The 10,803-nt window shown below is 36.4% G+C and overlaps 1 long non-coding RNA gene across 1 annotated transcript; it reads right to left on the minus strand.

Moving 5' to 3' along the window:
• Window positions 1-3,284: 3,284 nt before the first annotated feature.
• Window positions 3,285-5,637, minus strand: LOC113293042. Its single transcript, XR_003332018.1, has 4 exons — window positions 5,159-5,637; window positions 4,747-4,825; window positions 4,412-4,636; window positions 3,285-4,018 (listed from the first exon to the last, which is right to left on the minus strand). It is a non-coding gene; the product is annotated as an uncharacterized LOC113293042 (long non-coding RNA).
• Window positions 5,638-10,803: the final 5,166 nt, after the last annotated feature.

Below are 10,803 nucleotides of genomic sequence, written 5' to 3' on the forward strand. Positions count from 1 at the left end.
GCGGCCCTGACTTCTCTTGTGGAAGGAGCGGCTCTGAATTCTCTGCGGAATGAGCGTCATCAAATGGACCGATATGGAGGTCATTCTCACCACCATAGTCAAAATTATCTGGTCTGAAGTGGAGGCCGCTTGGGTCATTTACCCTGCCACATTTATTGGTGTTGGGTGTTGTATTGGTCGAATAAGGGGACTTAGTCCTCCGCCGCTCTTTGTGGCCATTTGTAATTTTTGGACAAGGGGATAGATGCCCGTTGTCATCTTCTTTGTTGATGTATTTTCATAATTATCTGGACTGGGATGGAGGTCGCTCAATCCGTTACCACCATCGTAGTCATGTACATTCATGGTCGACCAGATGCACGAAGCAGTCTGTAACCTTTTTACTCATTCATTTATTGTCGATCAAATGTGCGAGGCTCTCTGTGACCTTTTTACTCACTAACACATGGTCGATCAGAGGCGCGAGGCTCTTCGTGACTTTTTCATGTATTGAATCAATAGCCATCCGGACGAGCAGAGCACTCCGTAGACTTTTTTATGTTACCGATCAGATGCATGGAGCAGTCCGTGGTTTTGTATTTGATAGCCGACCAGATGTGCAAAGCACTCCATAGACTTATTTATGTTACCGATCATATGCGTCGAGCAATCCATGGTTTTGTATTTGATAACTGGCCAGATGCGCAGAGCACTCTGTAGACTTATTTATGTTGCTGACCAGATGCACGGAGCAGTCCATGGACTCTTTTATGTTTCCGATCAGATGCACGGAGCAGTCTGTGGCTCTGTTCAGCGGCCTCTGCGAACCATATTTCAATTTGGTATCTAATCATGAAATTCAAGACAAGATGATATTGATGCTTTTTAAAGTTATGAAGTGCCAACCTACACAACTAGGTTACTCATGGAACATAAATATTGATATTCAAGTAACCTTTAATTTAGGTGCTTAATGATTTTAATTAAAAAAATATAAGAGATGTACTTTGAACAAGCGGAACAAGAGTAAATAGGAGTTTAAGGAGAGAATTTGCTAAAGCGGCTATCTATCATGTGGAGTGAAGGATTAGAAAACAAAATAATTGAGAAAGTCCACAGGTAAACAGGATGTAATATAAACAGACAGACACTTTTTATGCTTTAAAGTTAGAAAATAAGCCACACTTTAATGGTATTTACAAGTGCCCATTTTGAAATATCAAATCACAATAGGTGTTATCCAGGCAATCACCCGGCATAAATAACAGTTGATCAAAGATTCAATAGTAACACGCAGTGTGTCAATAAATTGACACAATATACATGTGACTAGGTTTGTTTCTATGATTTACGCTTCATGCTTTACAAAAAATGTAGGGTTTTGTTAACTTGTTCACCATGCACAAGTTAAAAGCCTTTAAATATTATTATTTTTGCCTTGTATTCGTAAATGTTCCAGGGAATCAAGGTAGTTCTTGGTTGAGAAAAATTTTTATTGGTTAAGCAAAAATTTTAGAAAAAAAAAAAATCTTTCCTGTTTTACCTTTCAATGAAGTGTTATTTAAATTAATTACAAGGGAGTAGCATCAGTAGATTGCTACTTTTCACAATGACTATATAATCTCTTCGCATTCGCCACTCTAAAAGATTATCATTATTTCCAGGTTCTTCCTTCCATTCGAAACACTAGAAAATTCTATTGTTATATCAAATGATTTTAAAATTAAAACTATTTCTTACATGATTTGTAGATTTCTGGGTCTAATTAGTTAAAACATGCTAAACAAAAAAAAAGAATGATCATACACACTTAACGTTTTTTATTAATAGAATAATCCATTACACATCCATAACAAACAACAACAGAAAAAAAAATCATATTATAAATCTGGATTCGAGAAATTATGATCCCATTTTATTTTTTTTTAAATAAAACTCAAACCCAACTTGCCAAACCCTAAGTATAATATCTACCTATTTTTCTAAGATCCTACATATCTAAGGAAATCTGTTTGAGTCTCCAATCTTATAATTGCTTTATGAATGTTGGGAAGAATTTAGATGAGAAATTATTAAAAAAGAGGACGAGACGAACCAAAGAGAGGATGAAGAGAAAAAATAAATTAAAAATCCACTTTCTTATCAATGATTCAATGCCATTAATTACCTTAGCAAAGTTATTATCAAAAAACTCAATGGGTATATATGAAAATTATTTTTATATTTAATGATATAGTTATATCTAAAAATTATGAAAACAATAACAAAAATACCATTTATATCCCTCTTAACTTGTGCATGGGAGCACAAGTAAACAAAACCAAATATGAATGTGTTGTAAATGTGCAAATGTATTCTTCACCTAAACAAGTGTTATGTGCACATGTATAATAATTACGTAGACTAATCATAACGGAACATGTGTTGTTGAATAGAGTTTTTTCTATTAATTCCAAACAGCTGTAGTATCGAAAATAAAATGGATGAGGTCAAGTTAGGGGTACCCAAAAGATGTGGTGCTTTGGGAATGAAACGATTTCACTATGATGGAGAACTGGTCCAGGAGTAGTCGTGTCGCCTTTTGACCTGGCACGCCGCACTTTCTAACTACATCGTTCCATCTTCAGTCATAAGTTGTGATTGTTGGGCAGTAGGTGGCGGATGCACTCATGCCTCGTAGTAATTGACACATAATACCACACTAGATAGTAACCCGTGCTCTGCACCGGGATTGTAGTCTGATTTGCGTTCGGTCAGGAGCTTGTTCACTGTTTAAGACACTGAGCCGATGATAAGGCGCCAAGCTTTCGCAATTCTTAATTAATGCATATATACACACAAGTTTAATAGTTAGCATGAAATACACTTTTCCAATTTTCATAGCATCGATGATCAACACAGTTTCTTCGTATTATTGTAATTGCAATTGCATTGTGGTCTGGATATACAAATACCCTGCAGGCCTGCAGAACTTTCATTAACTACACGGATAAGTAAGCATTACCAGTATAAAACAAATCAGTTGTGTCAGTGGGCTATCATTTATGCTGTACGGAGTTTGATCCATTCACAATGATGTTGGCATGTCACATTTTCCAAATATCCTGGTCCTCTAAATAATGAATGGTTCGAAGGAAATGAGCGGTACTCTGGTTTCATAACCTAAGTAGAACTAAAAAAAAAGATCCAGTTTTTGTTACCATGTTTGATTTTTTTTTTTCTGTTGTTGGTGGCAGTTAGGGCATACTTTCTTCTAGGTGAAACATGGTGGTAGTTAGCATTGTGCAAGCATTTATAATGCAAAATAGAACCACAAAGAAAAATCCAACACATGAAACTTGCACTTGTTGAATTGTTTAAACAATCAATTGGGAAACCAAAAGCAATTCCTCCAACAAAAGTGAAAGTTGGTAATTCCTTATTACTATTGCCAACTTAGCTATACCATTTATAAGCATAAATATAAGCAAAGCAAAGTAGCCCCCAGCCTCTCTACCATTGTCATGATTGATGTAAGAACCGTTCCACTGTAGGTCGTGCACGTCGTTTGCCTTCTTAGATTTGAGCCAGAAAAGTCCTTATGAAGCCTTGATACCAACTTTAATCTGCCTTTCTGAAACATCTCACAATGCAGCAGCAAATCACACCCCTATACTATAAGCCCTAACACCTTTAATTTACCATAAGTTCATAATTCGGATCAGAAAAGCCCTTATTCTTAATTAAATATTCAATTTTTATCCCCACGATGACAACACCAAGAATCTTTCTCTGTACCCATGAGGAGCTTCACCCATATACATGCTAATGACTTATGTGAAGCAGAAAAAGTATCTCACAGAGCCCTGGCTTATATAAATAGGTTCTAATTACTTCAAATAACATAACAACAACAAAAAATATTATAATTCTAGAGAACTTACTGCTTCCACACAAAATTTTCGAACCAAATGTACTCTAAGGAAATGAATTTTTAACCTGCTCATCATGCCACCACATTGCGCAGGTGACCGATTACATTCATTGCAACCACATGCCCCTGAAAATTGAAAAATGATAAAGAATAAGAGAAAGTAAAATGTTGTCAACATGTAAGGTTCAAAAGGAATTAACTAACTGCTTACAAAACCTTATGCCTTAACAGCTGTTTAGTTATGTTATTGACATACACATACATCACTCAGGTTGAAGTTTTGTTTTCCTAATCTGGGCCATATTTTTTCCTACCCATTATGGTAGTTCAGAAACATAGATTATTTTAGTATTACGGCAAACCACTTATATTAATGTTCAACTACACAGTCATGCCTTGTTTGCAAATGTTTGTACAATAGCAACCGATCTCAAAGTGTCACTCATTTCTAAATAAGAAAACAAAAAGAGAGCAAGTGGGCAATTAATGATGACATCGTTTAGTCCAAGGCGTTCATACCTTCTGGTATCTATGTTTCTGAATCCGAAATGCTATTCGCCTTCCTATTCTCCACCTCCCTCTAATCTAAGCCTTACATCTCTATCGAGATTCACATTCAGGTTTAGGTGGGGTTCACCATTCCCTTAATATGGGGTTTAGATTGTAAGGAGGTAAATAAGAAGGTGGATTACAGGGAGTTGAATAACATTGCCGTTTCTAAATGATATCTTGACCATCACCATCCTGTCCATAAACATAGAGATCGACATTACAAAACATGTAAAGTTTATTCCATGGTTATCACACATAAACTTCTGTTAGTTATTAGAAATGTATAATAGCATTGGTACTACTTTTTTCACATTAAGTGGATAATGATTAGTAGATGGTTGCTTATGTAAATCCATTACGCCGTTGTTCTGAATCTTCACACTGCAAAAATAAAAAATGTAAAAAATCCTCTCATTCATTTCCTCAGTTTCATATGAAATTCAACATGTGTGTAATAATACCAAATCAATTGCATTTTTATACCAAAAATCCGAAAATAAAATTGAAAATCCACTTTTTCACAGACGCAGTTGTACTGCAAAGTGCAAACCTTAGTTTATATGACTACACTAAAATCCTTCATTTGTAAGATGAACAGATCAAAGTTAAAATAAAAATTGTGACAGGTTTTTTATCTCTACAAATCTCAAATACAGATGTATTTGAAAGCCAAATTGGGAAAAATTAAATGAGGGAATGATTAGACATGTTTACCTGAATATTAGAAAGAACAATGCATCCACTTTAGTAATTAGCAATTGTACTGCACATATCAAATGAAAATTTAAGAACCCACAAAAGTATTTGTCCAATGGAACTACAAAACGTAAGATATTATCGATCTCCAATTCATCGCTGCTCACTTTGAAATTTCAAAAAACCTAAACAATTTTAATAAGGAAGCAGAAGGAATCATTATAACACAAATACTAAGCAGAAATTAAAATCATACGAATTAGATAGACAGGGAGACAAAAAAAAATATTAGGGTCTTCACAGCAAACAAAAAAATCAAAGATTAAAAGAGAAACATAATACATGGATTATGATTTTTCATCTCTGCATGATTTAGTTTTGATTATCTAAGCAAACAAAAAAACCAAAGTTTAAAATAAAAACAGAATACATGGATTATGATTTTTCATCTCTGCATGATTTAGTTTTGATTATCTATATTTCTCTATATCGGTAAGAAGTTGGGATTAGTTTTGAAATTTTTGATTATAGTGCTCCTACACGTAGGAAGTAGTTTAGGAAGTGGGAGACTTGGGTTAGTTAGGGTGGGTGGAAACTCTGACGTGGGTTAAATTGCGGGTGTAAATAAGGTGTATAAATAGTTTAGTTTTGGCTTTTGGGACCACAATCGATGAAATAGCTCTAGTTTACAATATCTACACCGTAAGTGTCCACATAATTTTTTGTGGGGTCAAAATGAATGAGAATAGAGTATTTAGTTTCGATTATCATCTTGTTGGATTTGTAATCGTATCATGCACTCATAAAATTAGTAGCCATCCCTCTTCTCCATATATTTGAAGTTTATTTTCCGTAAAGCATTTAAACTGGCCATAATAAATTGTTCGATGATCGTACGCTGAGATTTTAATTATAAATTAAAATAGGTGATTGAATGTAACTTTGAGATTATTATTATTATTATTATTTTTGAAAACCCTAAAAAAGAATTTTGCATATAATCAAAGAAATTAAGAAAAGGGTTAGAACTTATTTGTATAATTATTTGGGTTGATGAGATTCCTGATCTATCAGCCGATGGTGATTCCCCTTAGTATTCTTTTTGAATCTGGGAAAGGCGGATAAGCGATGTGGTGGATTGGTAGTTGGAGAAGGGGAAAATGGTTGATGTAGTTTAGTAGTGCTGCTGTAGTGGCGCGACAGTGGTGGACGCGGAGGTGGTTTGAAAAAAAAAGAAGGTTTTTCCAGTAAAGAGGGCCATGATTGAGAAGTTGTGAAAAGAAGGAACAATGAAAATAGAGAAGTGAGATAAGACAAGAAGTGAGGTGTTGATGTAGAGAGGAAATTCGAAGAGAAAAGAAAGACACGGGTGAATGTGAAGGACGCGGAAAGAAAAATGATGAACGGCTATAACAGAAGGCGTAAGGTTGAGAAGAAGGCTCGAATGTTTTAGGGTCAAATGTGAATGGGCAGTTGTTAGTACCCAAAAATTACTTCCAGACAACAAAATTAGTCATAAAAATCCAAGGTGATCATTTGTGGTATAAAAACCTAGGGGTGTAAATAATACCCGAAAATATTCCGCCTGCCTGTATCCGTCCGAGCCCGTCTTTACCCGAAGTAGCCCAAAGCCTGTTATGGCCCGTCATGGACCACCCGGCCTGGATTAATTTATTGGGCGGTCTCGGGCTTTTATGATGCCCGGCCTGATACCCGGCCTGGTGCCCGGCCTGAAAGCCTTCTATGTACCATTAATCATTTAATATCCTCTTAAAAGACTTAAAAGTTACAATTTTATAATTGTCAATTTTATGTCAAGAAAAATAAAATATATAATTGATTTTTTACTTATAATTAACCTTTTCAAAACATTAATGGTAATATATTTTCTTATTAGAAAGTTTATTGTACTCTAATTAATTATTTATTATAGGCTAAAATTAAATATTTGTCAGTGTAATTTAAATATAAAATAATACTATCACTTATGATATGCGATGTTGGAAAGGAAAGGATATTGTATTTAATACCGTTCATTTGAAAATTTAAACTTAAAAAAAAAAAAATCAAAATAGTGATCTGTCCGGCCCGATCTGGCCTGCCCGTATAAAAAGCGGGCTTTGGGCGGTTTTTGGGTAGCAAATTATCTACTTGTGCCCGGCCTGTCCGGCCTGAATTTGTTTACGGGCTCACAAATATTAAGCCTGGCCTGCCCGGCCTGTCTTAGTTTTTGGGTCGGGCAGCCCGACATGCCCGAATTTACACCCCTATAAAAACCCCGTTAAATGTTGGGATCCATTAAAACTCCATCTTAAACAAAATTAATACAAAAACGCCAAATTCTTAAAAGTTGATACAAAAAATCCAAATTTTAAAATTGGTTTCATCAAGTTTTATGATGAAACCAAAATTGGTTTCATCAAATTCTTTGAGGTTTTTATGTTACTTTTGTTTTTTTGGGGTTTTTGTGTTACTTTTGTTTTGGTGGGTTTTTTGTGGATGGAGAGTGACATCTTTGGGGCTATAACTCGCGGACCGTCTGGGCAAAGCAAATGCACCGATGTGGTACTTTCTTTTTAGGTTCGAAATTCAAAATCGAATAGGACAAGCCTAAACTACGATAGTAACCGTTCCGTCCTGCTTCGACCACGAGCAGAGGAAAATGGGTTGATCTTAAGGGAGGGAAGCAGACAAGTTTTGAGAAATGGCAATGGTATTGAATTATGTGTGTTGGGTATTGAAAACTATGAAGAATAACAGAGCTTTTTTGGTATGAAAGCTTGTTATGTTTTCTGAATAAGCTATGTATCATATTTATAGTAGTTTAGAATACAGAATGCCAATAAGTAGTGGAGGTCGTGAGTTATGGAGAGATGGAGATGATGGGATATTGCGAGATAATTTAGGTAAGTTTCTGGAAATCCCTTTATGTTGCGCCCACTATCTCTCCAACTGTTGTAACCGTCATACCACTTTATCTTTTCACATGAGGTGTTGCCATGCCACATGTTTCCGTAGGCCACTAGACCAACACCCCATGAAGAATCTCCCCATGTGACGTATTTTGATGTTCCTTAGGTGTTTTGGATGAATTATATATATATCATCTTATTTAGGCTAAATCGTAAGGGTTGATATGTCATATGCCTTTTAGGCGTGTTAAATTGGAGTTGTTGTGAAAACAACTTAGCCAAGGCCATCCGTGGTATTAGGGCATGCTTGTACCCTGTTGAGACGTACCATAACAACTTGGTGCATTGCGGCTAGTTAACACGCTATAATATAGCATGGGATGCTAATGGCATAAAAGCGGCATAGTGCGTGCGTGTTTTGTGCCACAACTAAAATGGAGAAAAATATTCCATGCCATAATCTACGCGTGAGATACTGGAGTACTAAATTACCACGTGGCCTTTGAATGACCTATTTATGGAGATAAAATAACAAGTGGCGTAGTGGCCCAAAAGTGGCAGCACGTTAGCGCCTGATTTGGTAAGTGTAGTAGTCTACACTGATAAAAGGTTCTAACAATGGTTCACGTGAAGGAAAGGGAGGAGATGAAGATAAGAAGATCAGAGAAACAGCAGGAGATAAGAATTGAAAATTAAGATTGGAGAAGAATAAAAGATGGAGAAATATAAAAGATTGACAGAAGAAGGAAGAAAAAGCTTTACTCAATAATTCATGCCACAAAACAACAATTCGAAAAGAATAAAAAGGACAGTCACGTGAAAAAAAGTTACAACAAAATAACTAAAGGCATCTGTTCAAGACTAAGGGCTAACAAGGAGGGATGCCCATAAGGAGGGACATAACAACTACCTAATACTCCACAAGATTCTTGTCCTCAAGAATCAACTTAGGAAATTGGTGATGGATAGTCAGAGTATCTTCCCATGTAGCCTCATCTGGTGTGGAGTGCGCCCACTGAACTAAGACCTGTGGAATAGGTTGTCTGTTCTTCATGAGTGTTCTTTTGGCTAGTACCTGCAAGGGAGTAACCTTCAGAGAACTTTCTTTATCAGTGGATGGCAGAGAAGTCTAAGGAAGAATGCCAGCACCCAACTTGAGCTTAATTGAGAGACATGAAAAACAGGGTGAATCTTAGAGTTGGGTGGCAGTTGCAATTTATAAGCTACACTGCCAATCTTCTCTAACACTTGAATGGGCCCCCAAAAAATTGCTGCCAACTTGAGGTTTCTTCTAAGCTGTACTGAGGTTTGTTTATACGGCTATAACCTGAGATATACTAAATCTCCCACCTGAAAAGATCTTTCCACTCTTTTCTTGTCAGCTTGTTGTTTCATTCGATGTTGAGCTTCCACTAAGGCATATTTAAGTAAGTCACTCATAGCCTGTCTTTTCTGTAGATACTCCTCAGCAGAAGAAGTAGACATCGCAGGTGAAATAGATATGCCGAACTGAGGTGGCGGATATCCATATAAGGTCTCAAAAGGGGTAAGCTTCAGACTTGTGTGATAAGTGGAGTTGAACCACCATTCTGCAATTGGAAGCCAAGTGACCCATTTAGATGGTCTGTAGCTAGTCATGCACCTCAGATAGTTTTCTACAAAAGCATTAACTCTTTATGTTTGCCCATCAAATTGTGGGTGATAGGAAGTACTTAAATGTAGTGTTGTGCCCATTTTGTTGAAAAAATCTTTCCAAAAGTTGCTGATGAAAATGTTATCCCTGTCTGACACAATAGAGCTAGGAAGGCCATGGAGTTTATATATGTTATCCAAGAATAGCTTAGCTACAGATGAAGCAGTAAATGGATGACTCAAGGGTAGGAAATGACTATATTTAGTGAATCTGTCCACCACAACCAAAATTACCTCTCTGCCCTCAGATTTTGGAAGTCTAGTTATGAAATCCATGCTTATGTGATGCCATGCTTGGTCTGGAAAAGGTAATGGTTGGAGAAGACCACCAGGAAAAGAGTTGGAGCTCTTATGTTGCTGATAACTATCACACTCCTTGATGTACTGGAATAATACCCTCTTGAGACCCACCCAATAGAAGTACAGTTTAGATTTTTGGTAACTAGCTTGAGTTCCAGAGTGCCCTCTCACAGAAGAAGAATGGATGGCTGCCAAAACTTGAGTTCTCAAATCCCCAGTAAACCCAATATAAATTCTGCCATTGTATTTAAGCACCCCTTGCTCCAATGTATATAAAGGAACTGCTGTTGGATTTATGAGTAACTTGGGAATCAGATCAAGTGCAAGGGTGTCAGAAGAATAACTCTGAATTACCTCTTGAATCCAAGTTAGTTGTAGTTGAGAGATAGCAGTACATGAGGCAGTGGTAAGTTGAACTCTAGAGAGTGCATCAACCACCCTATTATCAGTTCCCTTCTTGTAAGATACTTCATAATCATAACCAAGTAGCTTAGATAGCCACTTTTGTTGCACAAAAGAATGCAGTTTTTGTTCCATGAAATACTTGAGACTTTGGTGGTCAGTAAAGATGGTGAATTTAGTTCCCAAAAGATAAGGTCTCCACTTGGAAACTTCCATAACCACAACCATTAATTCTTTTTCATAAGTTGAAAGAGCAGCAAACCTGACCCCCATGCCTTTGTTGAAGTAAGCAATTGGTCTTCTAGTCTGCATTAGAACTGCACCTACTCCATTATCACAGGCATCAGTTTCAATCTC

The sequence above is a fragment of the Papaver somniferum genome, chromosome 7 (genome assembly GCF_003573695.1).
Source record: "Papaver somniferum cultivar HN1 chromosome 7, ASM357369v1, whole genome shotgun sequence".
NCBI lineage: Eukaryota > Viridiplantae > Streptophyta > Magnoliopsida > Ranunculales > Papaveraceae > Papaver > Papaver somniferum.